This window comes from Vicugna pacos, chromosome 15, assembly GCF_048564905.1.
Source record: "Vicugna pacos chromosome 15, VicPac4, whole genome shotgun sequence".
Taxonomy (NCBI): domain Eukaryota; kingdom Metazoa; phylum Chordata; class Mammalia; order Artiodactyla; family Camelidae; genus Vicugna; species Vicugna pacos.
The window spans coordinates 30,775,340-30,795,302 of NC_133001.1; the positions used below are offsets into that span (position 1 = coordinate 30,775,340).

A 19,963-nucleotide genomic window follows, 5' to 3' on the forward strand; every position below is an offset into this window, starting at 1 on the left:
GGGAGGCCATCGCCTTGGTGAGACCCATAGAGGAGAGAGAAAGCAGACAGACCCCAATCAGCCCGCATCACCTTCCCTCCTGCATCCCAGGAGGAGTGAGGCCTTAAGCAAGCAAGCAGGGACCACCTGGCCATCCCCTCCATGGAGCCCAGTCCATGTGAGCCTGGGATTGAATTCACAGAGGGCCCCAGGCTGCTCTTCCTATGGCCATTGGGTGACAGAAGTCACACATCTCACAGACAAACCCTCCCGTCAGGCCCCACTGAACTTCCGTCCCCTTTTCACACAGATCCTCAAGCCCCTCTCCCCCTCCCCTAGGCCTGCCCTATCTGTTGCCCATTTAACCCATTGACAGGTGCAGGCCTGTGTTGGCTGCCTGTCGGTGCCCCCTAGAGATAGCCTGAAGACCTGCACCCCCGCCCCCAAAGGGAGGATCCACCTGAACTGTTTCTCTGGAGGCTGGGGAGGAGGCGAGGCAGGGAGCCTAACTGCTGAGCTCCACTCCCTGTGGCCGTGATTCCAGGTCCACCTGGGTGCAGGTAACCCTTTTCTGTAGATATCATGATCCATCTTTTGTACATGGGGAGATTGAGGAGATGAGGCCTGGGGTTTGCAGTCTAGCTGGGAGCAGATCAGGTGGGGTGGTTAGTGGAGGGCGTCCTCCCTGGGGTGCCTGAACTGAGTCCTGTCTGGTGGCAGCCGGTGGGCCCTGTGGTCCTGGTGCCCCTTCTGTTTGCTGGGCCCTGTGGTGTTGCGTGGGCAAAGGGGAGGGAGACAGAGAGGGAGGGGGCAAGGTCCTGCTTTCACTCCTTTCCTAGGCCAGATGCTCTGTCTGATGTCTCTGTCCCCTGAAGACCCCCTGTGAATGTGACACCGCTTAGACCATGGCCACCAGTGTAGACTTGGATTTATCTCCGACTCTCTGGGCAGGCTGAGGGAAAGAAACATAAGTGGAAGATGTGACACCAGCCTCACCTACAAACCCAAGTTATTTCACATCCTGCAGAGCCAAGGGTGAGGCTGGCTGTCCAGGCTCAGACACCTCAGTGCCTACGGAGACAGACAGACACACTTCCTCCTCACCCCCCGCCCCCTGCCCCTCCACAACACCGATATCCAGGCAAACACTCCTCAGGCACCCACGCCCTGGCCCTGTGGTACAGACGTACAACACAGACACCCGTGTGGTCCCTGCAGGGATGAACCCATGGCACCCCCCCACCCACGGAAACCACCCTCCAGCCACAACCTCACAGACCCACATATGCTGCTCCCTTCACAGATACCCGCTCCTGGTCTCAGCCACGCCGATGAGCTCACAAATTCAGAGACCCAGCACATCAGAGACTCTAGAACACCTGTGTGCACACGCACACAGACACGCACTCTGCAGATGCACACACGCCCCGAACCCTGAGCCACACCCCTCACCCCCCCCCAGTGCTGGATCGAGGTGTTTATGCTGATAACCACTTATTTATAGTTCATGGATTCTGAAAGGTGCATGCATGTGGTTATATGCGTGTGGTTTCTTGTGTGTGAGAAAGAGAGAGAATATGCAAGGTGTCGGGCCAGCAGAGTGGAGAGGAAGAGAAGGAAGGAAAAGCTTTGTGACTCACTTCCAGCTGAACAATGCTCCTGCGGCCAGGGGAAGGGCACGTTTGTCAACACAGCCAGGGTCTGGCTGTAGGATGGTCAAGGAGGTGGTGACCCCATGCAGAGACTTGCCCTTCCTCTGTCTGCACCTGGGGGCTATGAACTCAGCAGCCCACGTTCCCCAATACCTGTCTTGTCTCCAGGGCATCTATCTCATGTGCTGGGGCTGTATTCCCCATCTCTGACCGAACAAAACTCCACAGCCCTGTTTCTCCTTCCCCAGGTCAGGCGGCCCCACCGCTCACAGCCCAGCCTACTGCTCCTGTCTCTAGGATCCCTCATTTGCCACCTGACTGCTCCCCAGGAGCCCTTCCAGGCCTTTCTTCCAGCTGTGTCTGCTGCCTGCATGCCCCTCTGCTCCCCCACACTCATCCTCTCCATCCTTCAATCTCCAGTGCCTTCCCTGCTGTGGCCTCCTGGCCCTGAGCTCTTCCTGCCCCAAACTATGGTTTCTATTCCTTGTTTTCTGGGTCTTGAGCTCCCCCCACCCCCTCCTCCCTGTTAGACTATGAGCTCTAAAGGGCAGGCTTTAGAGTTTCTTCTCTTGCCTCCAGAACCCCCTCCCCCTCCCTCCCATTAGGGCCCTGGAAACCAGCTAGTGCCCAGCAAGATTTTAAGAAATGGACAGTAAGGGATGACAAGGAAAGAAAAGGCTGGAGAGCTCTTCTTTGGGCCTCTGCTCACCAGGTAACTGGTTTTCCTCAGAACTTGACTCTCTGCTGCATGGCTTTTCCCCATTCTACAGCTCACTCAGGCTGGGCCAGCGAGGGCGGGCGGGAGGGTTTCTCCCCTGGCCCCACCCACACTAGGTCCCGGAGAACAGGAGCCCGTGGCGAGGCCTTGTCCACTGCACACCACCCAGGAGCCAGGCCTGTGCTGGCTTTGCTCGTATGCTCCCTTGCCCCACAACAACTTATGGCAGGGTTGCTCATTTGCCTCAGTTTACAGTTGAGGAAACTGAGGGTTCGAGAGGCTGGAGAACTGCCCTGGTCACCCGGCTGGTAAGCGGCAGAGCCCCAGGCCCTGTGCTCCCCTCAGCAGCCCCTGCCTCTTGTCCCCAGTTTGCCCTCTGAATCTCTCTGGTCTTCGACTTTGAACTTTTGTTCTGCTCTGTCTGCCTGAAACTCTGCCTGTTTCTGCCCCCATCCTCACCCCTTGGCCTGACTGTGTCTCCTCACCCGGCCCCCAGAGCAGAATGAAGTCGGCCTGTGGGTGAGGGTGATTCTATTTGCTACTTTTCATAGGGAGCCAGGTTTAGCACACATACTTTTGGATGTGGAAGGTTCTTCTTATATCTGGATCAGCTAGACAGAGACCTGGTCTTCCTCCTCCTCGGCACCAGCAGGGCTGTGCTCCATAGACACTCCTCGTCCGCCTGCAGCCTTCTTTCTGGCTCTCTGTCTCGCACACTCACATGAATACACACACACATACCATAGCAGACTTGCCTTCAGACCTTGCACAATCCCTGTTGCAAACAATGATGGAAAAAACAGGTAATAGGCTCTGGGAAATGCATAGGGCAGACTCTCCTTGTGGTACAAACTCAAGTGTGTGATCCCAGCCCACAGATAGCGTATAATTATTTGGTAATAAATCGCATTCCAACCCCAAGCCAGTTGTCCCTGGTTTTTTTCCCCAACTCTTTCCCGTGCTCCTTGCCAGACCCACAATGTCTCAGTGTCGGGTATGAAATATGGTTGTGATTTTCATGTCTAACCAACGTCAAAGCTGATTCCTCGATGAGTGCAGTTTTGCTGGAGGATAAAGGCTGACCCAGATTCTTGTGTATTGATGCTATGGAGAAGAGGGGGTTTCCAGGGGAAGAGAGAGATGGATACCCTTTGGATGGGGGAGAGAACGAGTCTTTGCTAAGGGGTCTTTGGGTGACCCACTGGGATGGCTGTTAGCATAGCTGGGGATGGATCTGACCCACCTCGTGTGGCCTTCATGACATAGAGTTAGGAATTCAGGCCTGGCAAGAAGACACTTCACTACCCTCTTGAAGTGAGTGTGACCTACAGACTTGCTTTGGCCACTGAAATGTGAGTAGGGTTGATACAAGCCACTTCTAGGTAGCAACAATGAGAGCTAAGGTGTGAACCCTCATATTCCTTCTGGCTGCCATGGTGATTGTGAACAACGATGGTGACAGACTTCCTTCAGCCTGGGTCTCTGCATGAGGACAATAGAGCACTGAACCCTCCAGGTGACCTGCAATGCTCATTTGGTATGAGAAAGAAATACATTTTTACTGTTTTAAACCGCTGCAATGTTGGGATGTTTGTTACCACGGCCTAAGCCAGCCTATCCTGTCTGATAGGCCTACCTTATAGGGTGGATGAGCGGATTCATAATATAATGTGCGTAGAGAGCTTAGCCAGGTGCCCCTACACACACTGCTTCCTTTTCCTCCTCCTCCTCTCCTATTATTTCACTTTTTATGAAGCTTTGAGCCCAGTCACAAAAATCAACCCAGGCCCACTACATTTCTGGGACAGGAGCACAGAGATGATGAGGTCGGGGGGACAGATAGATACACAAGTGACTGTCATATGATGTGCTAGTGCTAATTACCCGTATGAGTCCAGAGCTAGGTAAGCCCAGGGGAGGGAGTTGTAAGTCTATCGGTTCCTCAAAAAGGAAGTCTGAACTAAACTATTGAGGCATTGGTTTGATTTCTTCCAGCAGAACCAAGGGAGTGGTGTGGTCCAGTAGTGAGGGCAGCTGTCATTCACTGAGCATCTGTGACGTACTGCACACTGAATTGGGCACTTCAGCCAATTGTCCCCTACTGTCAGAGCATCCATGCTGTGTGCTACCATTACGCCCATTTTATAGATAAGAAAACCAAGGCCAGTGAGGTTGCCGTACTTGTACATGGCAGTGTGTGTGCACAGATGCAGAGACGTGGCGACTCCTGACCTAGCTTCAGTCTTGAGCCTCCCAAAGGGCCACGTTACACAGATCCAGGGAGATCGATCAAAGACCGTAATCCATACTCCACTCTGTGGCCTGGGAGAAATTTCCAAATCACGGCTCTGGTAAAGTCACGGCGCTGCTCACAGACCCACGGCGTCCTCCGCAAGGCCTGGCGGTCTGGCCGGCTCCTTTGAGCCCCACCCGAGACTTGCCAGCATTGTCTCTGGCTACAGCCACTCACGTTCCCAGGCTTCTCGTCTGTGCCTGAGCATTTCCTGCCATTTTCTGCCTTTTGGGTTCAAGCATCTGTCTGGAATGCCCTTTCCCAATATAATCACCTGCCTGAGGCCTGCCTTTCCTGCAGAGTTCAGTCCCACTCCACCTTCCCTCTCTGGCCCAGGCAGTCCGTGCTGGAATTGAGCCTGGGGGAGTGTCAGTCAAGTTGATTGAATTGGGTTTGAATGAAAGGACGAGAAAACGTTCACTGGGGTGTAGATATGTTCTAATATTTACCATGCAGACCTCAGCAGTGCATGAATATGATTTACGGATATGTATAAATATATCAAAGGTGTATGCTGAGTGTTGTTTTTTTAACTGGTAACAGCACTCAATCAAGCAAGTCTGGAAACGCCGCTGTGTAGACTCCCACATGTGGTAGAGGTTTGCTATTTACTGGCTGTGTGACTTAGAAATGTTACTCCACCTCTCTGAGCCCAAGTTTTCCTGTCTGTAAAATGGGAATTATCTCGGTTCCTACCCCCCTAGGGTTAGTGAGGGCTCAAAGAAATAAAACTGTAAAGGGAACAGGCCTCTAAGATGTGATCTGAGTCCCAGCCTGGGGACGTCCAGGCTGTCAGTGAGTCCTGATGGGAGGAATGGAGGAGGAGGGGAGGAGGGTGGCTGTTGATGTGGACTCTGCAGCTAGGGCAGACTGGGCTGAGACAATCCCGGCGGTGTTTGATAAAAGGCGGGGGCTTTTCTCTGTCAAGTAAATATTATAAGAAAAGGCTGTCTCCGGGGAACGGCTCCGTCCGGTTCCCCTCTTGAGGGCCAAAGTCCCCAGGGGCCAGTCTGGAGGCTTCTTTTATGTGACTGTAAAGTAATCCAGGGCCTGGCAGGGTCGAGGCTGGGCGGGCACTGACGCGCAGGGCGGCATTGATGCGGTCAATGATTACCTTTTATGCCTAGCCATAAAGGCAACCGCCCAGCCCTCTGGACAATGCCCCCTCCAGACAATGCCCCAGGAGGGCGGGTGCGCATGCGTGTGCATGCGTGTATACACACACACACACACACACACACACACACTCAGCTGCTGGGCAGGGACCTATCCCCGCTTAGGGTCTCTGAGAACATTCCTCAGAAGACATCTCTGTCTCCCCTGGGAAGTCCCTGGAGATTTGGCCCAGGAGCTAAGGGCATTTGAGTGGCTGTAAGTGGGACCCACTAAGGTTTGAGACACAAAAGAACTACATCCAGGGCCCTGGATCCTATTCTAGATGGGTCTATGTAGAGGGGTGGGATAGTCACCCAGACTCAGGACCGTCTTTGTGGGAAGGCAGGTATTCTAGGACAGATCAAAGTCCATTCCCATTTTACAGGTGGGGCAGTTGAGGTCTGGGTGCACAGCAACTTGCCCAGGGGCCTCAGGTGGGGGACAATGGCCAAGCTGGGAGAAGAATCCTGGTTCTCTCTGGCAACACCAGACTGAGGGGGTCCAGGTGGGACTGTCAGGTGTCAGGAAAAGTTTGGGTCACTTCTCAGAGAAGATATCTCCCTTGGGGCTCAGAGGGGAGCTGGGGAGAACCCGAGGGCCTGGCTTTGAGGCTAATATTGGGAAGAGACCAAGAACGATCCCCTTGCATGGCCAGGGGCCACATGCAGGGCCTGCTGTGCTCCTACAGGCTGCTTCCATGGCATTGTTACCCTGTCCTGATGGGTACACATCCCTGCCTGCCTGGAGGGGGCAGCCAGCTATGGGGGCAGGGCAGGGCAGAGATGGCCAAATTAATATTTCACCTCTTGGACTGATAAAGCCCAGGAACATGTGTCCTGGCAAGAGAGGCTGGAGGAGCAGAGGCTGCAGTCCCTGGTAGGGGCTTCTGGCTGCTCCATGGCCCCTGCCTGAGGCTGGAGGTCAGGAGGCCTGGCATCACTTTCCTCTCCTGGCTGAGGGGAGAACCCTGCACTATCATCTTGATGAGCATGGGAGGGACTAAACTAAAGACTCCACAGGGCATCTCTCGGACAAGTCAGTCTGCTATCTTGAGAAAAGAGGGCTGTTATTCACAGTGGTTATAAATGCTTCATGGAATCAGAGTGAAGTTGCTTTGAGCCTCAGCCAGAATGCCCCAATCAACCTTTGGCTCTGATAAAGATAAGCGGACCCAAGGTGATAACACACAAACCAGAAACTGTCAACAGGTGCTAATTAGGGCACTGGGTGCTGAGCCACACCCACTACACCTGACGTGGGGTGAAATCTCAGGTGGGGAGCGAGGGCTTGATCTGGGTGGGGAAAGATATGGGCTCACTGGTGCAGCTCAGCCTTATCGTCTTTTTGCCACCTCTTTCCAAGGACTTCCCCACCCCCAATGCCTGCCTATATGACATTTCATATGATGAAAGAACAAAATATATTCAAATATTGTTGTAAAAAACATGATGATCATGATATTACACAGTGGAAATAGTCCCAAATTGGGAGCCAAGAGACCTGACTCTTGTCTTGCTCTGTACAACCTTGAGCCAGTCATTTCTCTTGGAACTTCAGTCCCCACCCTCAGCAAAACGGGGGATAGAAATGGGGCAGGTGTAGAGCAATCCCCCTGCTGGGGTCCCAGCTGGGTCTAAAGTTCATGATCTGTTGCTGCAAAACACGGCAATCTGTGAAGTGTACAAAACATGTCACTGGTGCCACCCAGCAATGCTGGGGTGTGTGTGACACTTAACAGAGTCACAGATCCATCTGCAGAAGCAAGAGCCATGAGGAGGGCTCCAAGGCGTAGACAGTTCTCAGGGCTCCTGGAATCCCCTCCCTATCTGAGCCAGCGGTCTGCATGCCTGCTGCCTGCTCGGTGCCCCTTAAATAAATGTGGCAGAGGGCTGATGGTTCATTTCCCTCCCTCCCTGGCACTCCTCAACCCCCTCCTCCTCTTCAGGGTACACACACACTGAAGTGGCTGCCCAGAAGTGACCCGGGGTGCTGAGTCGGGGCCCCGAGTCTCCAGGTCTGCGCTGGGCCGGCTCGCTGGAGTTGGGGTGGGGACGAACCAGCACCAGCACAGATTCTACTTTTCATCAGCAAGGCCCAACCTGAGAGCAGGGCAGGGGTTCACCACATCTCCTGGGAACTGGTAGGAACTGTGTGGACAGGATTGGGTGGACTATATAGCTGTGGGGATGGAGGAGGGCAGGGAAGTGGCTGGGGAGATGGCGGGGTCACTGGGAGGTGAGAAGGCACGAGGGCCTTGACCATCCTTCCTCTGGCCAGCTTCTCCAGACAGTAGGGTACCTGCACCGCCAGCTTGCCAGGCTTAGCCCTGGGCAGTGGGGCAGGGCAGTGACTCAGACCCAGGCCGCCCTCCAGCTCTCACGGGGGTCCCTTAACAGAGGAGAAGGGCAAACATCCATGCCCCAGGGCCGAAGTAACAGCTTCAACAGAAATCACTACCGGGGCAGTGGCTCTAAGCTGGGAGCAGTTTCTCCCGCCTGGGGCAGCGGGCAGAGTGCGGGGAGGAGACCGAAGAGTCCCGGGAAGGCGGTGCCCAAAGTGAACCTTGAAAGATGAGTAGAAATGCGTCATTCCTTAACTCCTCGCAGCTGTGGCTCATCTGAACAGCGGGCATAATGAATGGTACTTTCTTCCTGGGCTGCTTGTGAGGCTTCAATGAGTGAAAATCTGTAAAGCGCTCAGTACAGGGCCCGGCTGGTCATCAGTGCTCAGGTGTGGACTGTTGACTTTATGGCCGGGAGGGTAAGGAGGGAGGGCGTTTCAGGCAGAGCCAACGGCAAGTACCTGGGGGTGAAAAAAAAAAAGGAGACAAAATGCCAGAACCTACGCAGTCTGGCAGGCTCTGGGAAGCATTGCGGAGACACGGCGCGTGCCTCTGTATGCTGGGGGTGAGCCGGCTGGCGAAGGTGCAGGGCTGGCCGTGTAGCCACTGCTAAGTCCAGCCTAGGGAGGGGGCTCCCAGGAGGGCAGTCGTGGGGAGGGGAAGTCCCCCAAGGCTGGCCCACCAGGGCCTGATCTCAGCTCCCAGGGGTTGAGCCAGGGGCCAAGGTTTTGTGGGGCTTGGATACTCTCTCTATGAGGCTAGAGTAGGAGGAAGGAGACTTTGAGGAGATGCAGAGGAGGAGGCTGGGGCTGTGTGTGTGTGTGTGTGTGTGTGAGACAGAGAGAGCGAGCGAGCGAGCGGACTGTAGGGTTGGGGCATAGGCAAAGGAGCAGGGACCCTAGGCAGCCAGAATTTGTGCCTAGGGGAGGGAAGAGGGGCACAGGTCCCTTTCCCAGGCCGAGCGCTCTGCTCTCCAGCACCAGGAGGGCTGGGGCCTCTGCAGGAGAGGCCAGGAGGCCACGCCCACACGGACTGTCATGGCCCAGCCCAACACCTGCACTGTCCTCATCTCTGGTCAGAGCGTGGCTGGGTGTAAATGGGTGTGTGTGGGTGTGTGGGTATGTGTGTACACAGGCGGCATTTCTTGATCAAGGAATGCTCAGAAGTTCCTGCTAAAGGTCAGGCCAGTGAGGAGTGAGGGCCTGGCCTACCTCCTCAGGCCCTGGCAATGGGACAGCGCTGTCCCACCCAAATCGGCTGGGCCTTGGGGACAAGGGGGCTGACGGGCCTCTGACTCAGGCGAGGCAAGGAGGAGGGGCTGGAAGTGCCAGGACGAGCAGGAGTCGGTTAGTCATCCTCTGAGTAGCAGGCGGCACACTCAGCTTTGGGTGGGGGGGCTTTCCTGCGACCAAAACAACAGCCTGGACCTGGGCCAGGGGTCAGGATGCAGGACAGGATGTGTTTTTGGGGCCTCTGAGCAGCTGATGGAGATCCTGGAGGTGAATCCAAGGCTGGTGCCCAGGCCCAGGCCCAGGAAGGTCTCTGGGGGTTTGCTGCAGCCCTGTGTCACTGACAGCTCATGGGAAAGCCGCACAAATGTATGTCTGGTGCGGTGAGCCATTGAGGCAGGTCCACGGCACCCGGCACAGGGCCAGACACACAGGAACACGCTCTGGTCATGGGGTGAGATTGAGCAAAGCTGGCGAAGAAAAGTGCCGGAGGCCTGAACTCTGAGAATCTAGGAACAGCCTCAGGAGACACACCGGAATGGGGAAGGGCACCCTGTGGGTTTCATGTCTGCCAAGGCCTCTGCTACAGACATGAGGAACAGCCTTGAGCACTCCAAGCTTTCTGGCCCCAAAATGCAGCCTCCATGGGACTGTGGGTAAGACCCGTCTCAGCTTATCCCAGTTCCAGCCACAGAGATCCCGTGGAAAAATCTCTCCTGAAAGAAGCTGCCTTTGAGCTTTCCAGGAATGCTGTCCCGGGGCAGAACCAGGATGGCAGCGGAGGGGAGAGGCGTAGGGTGGTATGTTTCAGAATAGACTTGGACCCGAACCTGAGAGCACTGTGTTCCCATGGGCCTGATGCCTGGCTGTGGAGAAACCAAAAGGTCATGGATGTGCCTGGCAGAACCAGGACAAAGCAGAATGTGTGTATGTGTGTGTGTGTGTGTGGGAGAGAGAGAGAGAGAGAGAGAGAGAGAGAGAGAGAGAGAGAGACATACACGGGTCTGGGGATGACCTGAAATGTTACATGTCTGTGCCCCTAGTGCTAAAGGCAGCCTGGACCAAACTTTTTTAAAGAAGTTTAAAAAGAGACACAGTATTGTGCAGTGGTTAAAAGTGCAGGCTCTGGAGCCAGAGTGTCTGGGTTTGAATCTGGACTCCTCTACCCACTCCCAGCCGCTGTGACTTCAGGTAAGTTGGTTCATCCATGTCTGTATCTCAGTTTCCACAACTATAAAGTGAGCATCAGAACAGCATCTACCTCATAGGGTCGCTGCAAGAATTAAATGAGCAAATACAAATAAAGTGCTTAGAAATGGGCCTTACTCAGAGTGAACACTCTACAGGTGTGACTGGTCCTTGCTGAAGGACTGAAACTCCATGTCAAGCAATCAATCAATGCCAGGCCCAGGCCCAGGCCAGTGTGAGCTCAGGCCAGCTGAGCCCAGATGGGGCGTGGAAGGGCCATTAGTGTCAGCACATCCAAAGTCCTTGGACCTGCTGAGTTGGCACAGGGTGCCTACCTTGGCATTCTCAGCCCTGAAGAAAGCCCTAGAGAAATGCCTGGGCTTCTCAAAGTGTCAGTAGGTGAAGGGAATGAGGGACTGGGAGACCCCACCCTTGGCAAAAGGTTCCTTCTCTGGCTCGCTAACCTCCCCTGCCCTCACTGCAGGGCTGGGCCCGGCTGACTGATCGGTTGTGCATCTTTTCTACAGCAAGTGGAAGGTCAAGTATGCAGGACTCATTCCATGGGAACTGTAGTGATGAGTGTGTGCCTGTCGGGGTACAAAGTCCCCAGCCCATGGATGCTTCCCTACTCCAACTAGAATTCCATAGCAGACTGCCTATCTGGCACTAATTCTTAGCCGCCTTATATTTCTAATGATTTCATCCAGCTGGTCAATTGGTCAATCAACAAATACTTGTTGCAGCCCTATTACGTGTCATACTATAAAACTTTAGGGATGCAGAGATCTCTGTTGTGAATGATAGGACCAGTGCATGGGGTCCAGGAGTGAGATGGGATAGGGTTTCCTGGTTGCAGGAATAATGTGGATCAAAGCATATCAGAAGGAGAGAGTCTACCCAAGGCGTGAGATGTGGCTTGAGGGAGGGGAAATGAGAGGAGGTGGGGCAGGAGGCAGGGTCAGAGTGGGCCAGGAAGGGCCCTGTGGGTCTGGCTTTCTCTGGAAGGAGCCATCGAAGGCAAGACTTCAAACACCCGGAGGGTGAGGAGCTGCTTTTGACATCCCCCAAGGTTGGGTCTAGAAGCTGTTCAATGAACATTTGCAGGTTAATGACAGGGCAGCATTGGGGTATCCAAGGGCTCAGGTGGCCCCATATATTGCAGACCGCATGATTGGCTCATTCTGTTGCTATGCCTTTTGGTGGCCCCGTGGCAGGGGGCCCGGTGTTTAGGTGTCAGTGGACATGTCCCCACCTGTGTGTGTGTCAGTGAGTGTCTGTGGGGCCATGATTCAGCCAGTGACTGTGTGTGCGTGTCTGCACACGTGCCCTGACTGGGGCATTCCCCAGCTGCTCGTGGACTATTTTTAGAGGTATTAGCCCCTAGTTATGGCTCCTATCCCCACCCTATCCTATGTACACCTGCTCAGGTGAGAACACCTGGAGGTGATTCCACATCTGGGCTTGTACTTGGCTGGAAGTTGTCTCTGGGCATCAGGCCAAGCAGATGTTGGCCTCCTTGGGAGCCTGGCCTGGGGAGGAGACAGGGAATGGGGCTGGTGGGAGAGGGTCTGGGGTGAGAGTAGCTGGGTCTTCAGGCCCTTGTTGGGCTTCAGAGAGTGGCTACAGAAACAGCCAGTGGCCATCCATCCATTTTTGTCTTTCCATGTGTCCACCCATCCTCCTGTGTCTTTTAGTCCATTTGCTAGTCTGTTTGTCCATCCATTGACCATCTGTTTGTCCCTAGTCCTCCCCTCTAACAGCTTGCCCCACTCAGGCACATTTTTCTCGAGTCTTCTGATGCAGGATGTGAATATAAGTCTTGCCCTGACCCTCAATAGTTCCTGGGGTCACAACATAGCTCCTCATCCCTGGCGCTCAGCCCGCCCGATGGGCCACCACTTCACCCCATGGGTACCATGAGGTCCCAGCACAGACATGGCACTCCCTCACTAGTCCTGGAGCTGAAGATGCTCGGACACCTCTTCCAACCCTCTTCCCAGAAAGTCCTCTTGCCTCTTACCATACAAGGCTCCTCTCCTCCAGGGAGTCCTCCCTGACTGCCCTGCTCTGCTCCTGTGTCCCCAGACTTCACTCTGTTGCAGCCCTGTGCAGGCTGTAGGAAGCCATGCTCAAGTCCTGTGGGAGCAGAGCCGAGGGTTCCTAGGTGGGGAGGTGCCACCTAAAACTGGGATCTCCCTCAGACCATGGGGCCAGGGAGGGCCATGGAGCAGTTCATGTGTCCTTTCTCTCCTCGGGGGATTTCCTGGGATGTGGCCCAGCCAGACCTGCCCCACCCAGACTTCCAGCACAGTGCTGAGGCTCCCCCGGGGAGGTTCTTCCTGTAGAAACTGGGGACTCCCACATCCTGGCTTGGGCTCTGGGTGTGGGGGCTTGGCCAGGCCAGAGAAGGACAAACCTCCTGGTGCTGCTCTCTCCAGGGCCTGGGAGAGCCAGAACACCAGGGCAGGGATGGGTGAGGGGAGGGGGTAATTAGTTAATGGAGTGTGTGCGCACATGCATTCATTTATAGAGCAAACATTTCCTGAGCGCCTGGTGTGCAGCAGGCACTGTTACAGGCACTGAGGAAACAGCAGTGGACAAGACCAACAGGGGCGCTGTCCTTGGGAGGCTGATGTTCTAGCCGGAGAGGCCCAAGAGCTGCCAGGTCGATGTCAGTGTGTGTTGGGGACTGTGAGCGTGGGGAGAGGGCGTGTGTGGATAAGCGGCCCAGACATAAACGGGGTCAGGCCCAAGCAGGGACGCGTGCGTGCAAACTTGAGTATGTATCTTTGGGGTACCCATGGGTCCCCTGGGGTCTGTGCTAGGCATGTGATGTGTGTCTGTGGAGGCCCAGAACTGGCGTGCATGTGCATATCAGCCAGTTTGGGAAGCTGTGTGGCGGCCACACCTGGCTGACTCCCAGGCTACGGGGATCTATTTTTAGAAGTGACAGCCTGTAGATCCCCCGCCACCCACCCACACCTGCTCAGGTGCCCAGCCGCTGAGGAGGGCCCAGCTGGCCTGCGGGTGAGAGTGAACCTGTCTTAGCCAGTGCCACCAGCTCTCTGCCACTCAGACCCACACTTCAAATGGAGCAGACTCTGGCCTCCGGTCAAGCAGGGTGGGCCATGCCTGGGGCCCCAGTGATCGACGGGGAATCCCAGCTCCCATGCCCCACACCTGCAGCCCTACCTCCTGTCACCTGGGAATGCCCTACCCCACCCCACCCTTTGCAGGAGGCCCAGCTTTGGAAAACTCCAGGATGCCTCTGGCCCTCCATGCCCAGCCTGTCACCCTGAGAGGTGGACCAGGCTGGGCTGGAGGTGGGAGGGGAGGAGGGAAGTGGGTCAGGGATGACCTCCTCTCTTACCAAATAGCCAGGCCCCTCCATCACTCCCTCCTTCCAACGCTTCTTTCCTGGCTGCAGGTGGACCGTCCAGAGAGGCAGAAGCAGCTGGGCTACCTGTGCGTCACTCCTCCCTGCCTCTGATCCCTCATTCTCTCCTCTTTGTGTCCCATCTCTCCCCTTCTCCAACCTTTGTCATCTTTCTGAGTTAATGACAACATGCACTGAATTCCAACTTCTACAGGCGTGGTGCCAAGTGCTTTGCGCATATTATCTTATTTAACTATCACAATGAAGGCGTTGCTTTCACCCCCGTTATAGGGAGAAGGCTGAGGCTCAGAGGGATTCAAGTCACCCAGTGAGGAGGGCTCAGGGCAGGGGTCCAAGCCCAGGCTCAGGCACATCCTGTTGCGCTTTGTCCTTGGGCTTACCCTGCTGTCCTCCTCCCAGACATGGTCTTGGTGGGAACTGAGCTGTGGCCCAGGAGCCCTTCCTTGGGCTGTGGGAGTGGGCACACAGAAGGAAGAGAAGATGACAGATGCAATGGGGACCCAGGTAGTGGCCCCCAGGTTCTGGCCCCTCCCCTGCTGCAGAATCTTCCATGGCTCCCTACAGGCATTTACAGGGCAATCTCAAACTTCTCTTAAGCTGGCAAGCAGCCTTTCCTGTACTACCACCATCTCCTCCTCCCTGACAACACTCAGCCAGGCAAATGCTTGCTTTCCCTCCAGTGCAGTTAAAGGGTAAGGATATAAAATGCCCCGCCTGGAGCTACATGCCTTGCCGATTTCATTTCACTTCGTTGGCATGATGTCTGGTGCTCTCTGTACAAATGAGGAAACTGAGCTCAGAAGTGGGCAGCTGTTGCTCAAGGCCACACAGCTGGTAGGGAACCAGTGGGACTCAAAACCACTCATCTGGGGTGAGGGTATAGCTCAGTGGTAGAGGGTGAGCTTAGCGTACAGGAGGTCCTGGGTTCAATCCCCAGTACCTCCATTAAAAATTAATAAATAAATCAACCTAATTACCTCCTTCTGCCAAAAAATACCTAACATAAAATCGCTCATCTGACTGCTGTTCAGTTCAGTGGGGTTTGAATAGATAGACCATGGTTGTTACAACGCCAAATCCTATGCCAGCGGCTAGGGATAGAGACAGCATTAGGGGAGGGGGTACACGCATGTACACACACACAAGGCACCCACGCACGCAAACGGCACGCACAAGGTAACAGTGCTTCTTTCTGCAGGTCCTCTCTGCCCTTTCTCCTCTACGCTTCAGATAGGGAGGGCAGTGGGGAGGGGAGGCAGACAGGGAGGAGGGGGAGGTGCTGAATTGCTCACCTCCCAGTCTTAAAACCTTCACACTTGTGACTTAGACCCCTAGGTGGTCCCTTTCAAAGACTGAGCTCTATTTCCTTTTAAAAGGGGGCGAGAGTAGGAAAGAGAAAAACACATTTTGTTCTGATGTCTCAAGATGTCATTTGGGGACAGTTTGTCTTTTTTCCTTCCTATCTCTGTCCCCCAGAGCCATAGAGAGCATCACCTCCACCCCATCCTTCCCAACATGGCTCCATTACCCCACTGAGCTTTCCAAAACCCTGGTGTCCGGTGCTGAGTCACTAGGCTGGGGTGGGTGTGACACAGGAAACAGTTTCTTCTCTGTGACAGTCAGGCATTGGGAGAGAAGCCAGGGGTCCTTGGCTAACCCAAGAACTCAGATCCAGTCCACTTCACTGTCCCTTACTTTTGCTGAGAAGGTCAGCTTGTTCTTGGACCAGAAACTCCATGAGACTGAGACCTTGTCTGTCTGGTTTAGAGGCTTACAGGTTTTTTTAAATAAAGCCACCATTGGCCCTTGACACGCTTTTGGAGGCCCCACCCAAATCACATGAAACATATTAAAATACACTCTGATTGCACATTGAATGTCATTTGATGGTAAATTTTTAAAAGGGTTTTCAATTAATTATGATTGTGAAATTATTCAACTACAATTAGTGCATTTAATTTAAAATAGACTCCAATTTCTTGAAAAGCATCATGCATACCTGGGAATTCTTTGAAATGAGAACATCTAAACCAACAAATTGCTTTCAAATGTAATGAAACATTTATGAGTTCCAATTTTCCAGTTAATGAACTTGCAAAAAGATCGTGTTTGGTTGACATTAAATTATATCATTTTAGGTTCGATTTTCCAGTCTTTTAAAAATGTTCAAGCCAATACATTTTCCCCCAGGTCTCAAACCCTTTTTGTAGGACCTTGAAAATTCCACGGGTCCCAGACACTTTGCCTATGTGGCTGTGAAAATGAATAGCCTGATGTAAGTGTCTCCTTAAACACTGTTGAAGAGAGGTAAGGGAAAGAGAAATCAATGATTTGGAAACAGAGAAAAAATGCTAGTATCCCTCATAATTAAAAACATAAATTAAAATGAGATACTATTTTTCATCCTTCAGATTGGCAAAGACAGAAACGTGGTTTGGGGTACAATCTGGTATAACTTTTTAGAGGACTACTGGATGATAGCTATCAAAATACAAAGTGCATATTCCCTTTGTCCCAGAAATTACAGTACAAGGAATCTAGGCTACTAGAAATGTACAATGATCCATGAAGAAAGACTTTCATGGCCGTGGACAACCAGGAACAGACTAGATGTTGACCAGTTAGGACTGACGTAAATGGTGGGACATCCCCACAATGGAATATCGCACAGATGTGGAAGAATGTGTTGATATAGAGCAAATACCTTGCTACAGTGTTAAGTGGGGAAAAAATCACAGTGCAGGACAATGTGTAATGCATTCTTTCTTTTGTGAAAGAAGGAAAATAATATACATGCATATACGTGTATTTATATTTATACACTAGGAAATGCCTCGAAAGAATTGGAAGGAGACTTAGAAACGAGAAAATAGTTGTCTCTGAGAGGGAAACTGGGAAGATGGAAGAGAGTTACTTCTTGTTTTCGCTATGTTTAATTTTTTTTTTAACCATTGGTACATATCTCTTTTTTCATGAAAAAAATCTGGTTATCAAACAGACAAATGCCTGTGGAATGAAAGAAGTAAAATGAGTGAATGAGTGAATGAATGAATGAAAGAATGTATGAATCCTAGGTGCCACATGGAGGAAGGAGTTGCTGCAAGGGCCTCCCACCATCCGGTGGAGGAGACCCACAGAAAATGCACAGCGCCAACAGTCTATTGATGATGGGAGGAAGGGAGGGGAGGATTTCGGAGATTTACTCCAGGAGAGTTTGAAGGATGGAAAGGGCTGGGCAGAGGGGAAGCATTGGAAGGGAGGGTTGGTGGGGTTTTGTCATGGGACAGCTGCCTCTCCATCCCTGTCCCTAACCCTGGCTCTTCCCTAGGTGTACATTCTATTTTAAGACTGGAAAGTCCCTTTCACGATGCCTGGCATATAATCTGTGGCAATAAATAGTGGTTGACTGAATGGATGGAATCAGTCACTGGTTAATCCAGGCTGCAGTGTTAGTCACTCCTGTCCCTTCCCTAAACACCTCCCCACCACCCAACAACAGATGACTCTCTCAGCGCTGCCGTGTACAGCTGTGCGGTGTGTCCACTGCACAACTCCAAGAAGTGCCATTTTCATAGACTGGCAGGTAAGTGATGCCTCCTGAAGTTGTGGGATGTAGCGCACCTGCAAAACAGTTTCTTCTTCTTTCAAGCTTAGGGGAACTGAAGCCACAATAAGAGTGAGAGGGGTCAGGGAAGGGAATCCCAATCCAGACACTGCAGGCTTTTCCCTTTTTCTTTCTAATTCCTGAGGCCCCTTCTTTTGTTCCTCTCTAACTTGGGCTTGAGGTGACTTAGCCAAATCTGACCGATTACTCTCTTCCTTGACTACAGAGTTTGGGACTTGCAGTATGATCTTGGGCAAGCCCAAGAACCTCTTTGGGTCTAAGTTTCCCCATCTAAGAAATTAATAAATGTGTAGAGAACAACTCTTTTCTCTTTTTAAAAAAATTATTGAAATATAGTTGATTTACCAATATTGTGTTAGTTTCAAGTGTACAGCAAAGTGATTCAGTTACATATTTTTTTCAGATTATTTTGCACTATAGATTATTATAAAGTATTGAATATAGTTCCCTGTGCTATACAGTTAATCCTTGTTGCTGGTCTATTTTATGTATAGTAGGGCAGCAGTTGTTAATGACTCTCCTGGGCTTGATGGGACCCCTATGGGGACAAAAGGTTGAAGGAATGTATCCTTACAGGATGCGGCATTCTTGGAGGGGACAAATCCCCCCATCCTGCCCAGTTCTGCCCAGCCCTCCATGCCCTCGGGCCCTCAACTCAGCTCAGGGGATGGTATCTTGGAATGGAAGGAACCTGTGTGGGAACAGGAGAAGCCCAGGTGGAGCCCTGACTGATGATAATCACTGTGTGGTATCAAACAAGCCACAGCCCTGCCTGGGCCTCAGTTCCCTCCTCTGTAGCATGAGCACTTGGGCCAGATCAGCGAGTGTCAAAGGCTAGATGGAGCCTGTCCTGGCCTTTTCTTTTTCTCTTTACTTTATATAATTTTTGTTTGATTCTTTAAAAAATTTTTTATTTCAGGGGAGGTAATTAGGTTTTTTGTTGTTTTTTTTTTAAATGGAGGTGCTGGGGATTGAACCCAGGACCTCATCCCTGCTAAGCATGTGCTGTCCTACTGAGCTATACCCTCCCCCTTATTCTTTCTGATTACAAACATTGCACATGAACATGAATGTTCAAACAGTACCAAAAGAGGTAATGGACCAAGTGAAATCCAACCCTTATTGAAAATTGCTGATGGGTTTTTTTTTGGTAAGAGGGGGGTGGGCGTGTAACTTTTAATTTTAATATAATTTCAAATTTACAAAAAAAAAAGTGGCAAGAATAGTACAAAGACTATAGCATAGGTTTTACTCAAATTTATCAATTATTTACATTTTGTCCCTCTTGCTTGATTTCACTTTCTCTGTATATATGTGTATGTGTGTGAGTGTGTCTGTGTGTGAGTGTGTCTGTGTGTGAGTGCGTGTGTGTGTGTGTATAATTTCTTCCCAAACTATTTGAGAGTAAATTGAGATAGGTGCCCCTTTACCTCTAAATGCTTCAGGGTATATTTCCTAAGAATAGGGACATTCTCTTACCATGTAAGCCTTACATAACCCCTGCAGTTAACAAAATCAGGAAACTTAGCATTGGTACAATACCAGTTGGGACAATGTAGTCCACAGTTCTTGTTCAAAGTCAGTTGTGTCATGACCTTTACATAGGTTTCCAGAGAAAGCAGAAAAATCCAGATGATACACTGAGTTTTTCCTAAAGCTAACATGTATTGGGGGGTATAGTTCAGTGCTAGAGTGTGTGCTTGCTATGTACGAGGTCCTGGGTTCAAGCCCCAGTGCCTCCATTAAAAAAAAAAAAAGGTAACGTATTTAATTTTAAGGATTATGTTTATTCTAAAATTGTGCTCTCCCCTCTCCTATTTTTTGTTTGTGTGTTTGTCTTTTTGGTGTTTAAGATATCCCCTCTTTTATAAAATGATGGTGAGGGTAGACCATGGTTTATTTGCTATTTGCTTTCGAAATTCCTGGCAAAATAAAAAGTGGGTGATCCTATGTTCGTCTTCAGACTTCTTTTGCAGGGATCCCAAGGCGTGGTCCCCCAGTGTTCTCTGAGTCCAGGTGAGTCAGATCACCATAGACTTTCCTGAAGCCTATTTGAGAGCATTTTCCAAATGCTGGGAGTAGGGGATGTGACAGGCAGCCACAGGCCCTGCCCCTCTGGGAGCAAATGGTCTCAGCAGAGTGCACCTTTATCCTTTCTGTAGCTCTCCAGCATCTATTTGGAGCACCCCTAAACTTGTGGATCTCCCAGGGAGGCAGAGCCCTCCTCCTACCCTAGAAGCCAGACCTCACTTTCCCAGCCTCCCTTGCAGCTGCAGTGCAGGCATATGACCTGGCTCAGCCAATCAGATGCAACCACCCAGGAACTCTGAATCTTAAGCCCATGAGCAGAGATGGGATGTATCTGACAGAACTGGCTGTAGCAGCA

At 52.0% G+C, this 19,963-nt stretch overlaps 1 non-coding gene across 1 annotated transcript; it reads left to right on the plus strand.

The window, feature by feature from the left end:
* The first annotated feature begins 19,247 nt into the window (after nt 1-19,247).
* On the plus strand, nt 19,248-19,319 carry TRNAS-GCU (transfer RNA serine (anticodon GCU)). Its single transcript has one exon. It is a non-coding gene; the product is annotated as a tRNA-Ser (tRNA).
* Nucleotides 19,320-19,963: the final 644 nt, after the last annotated feature.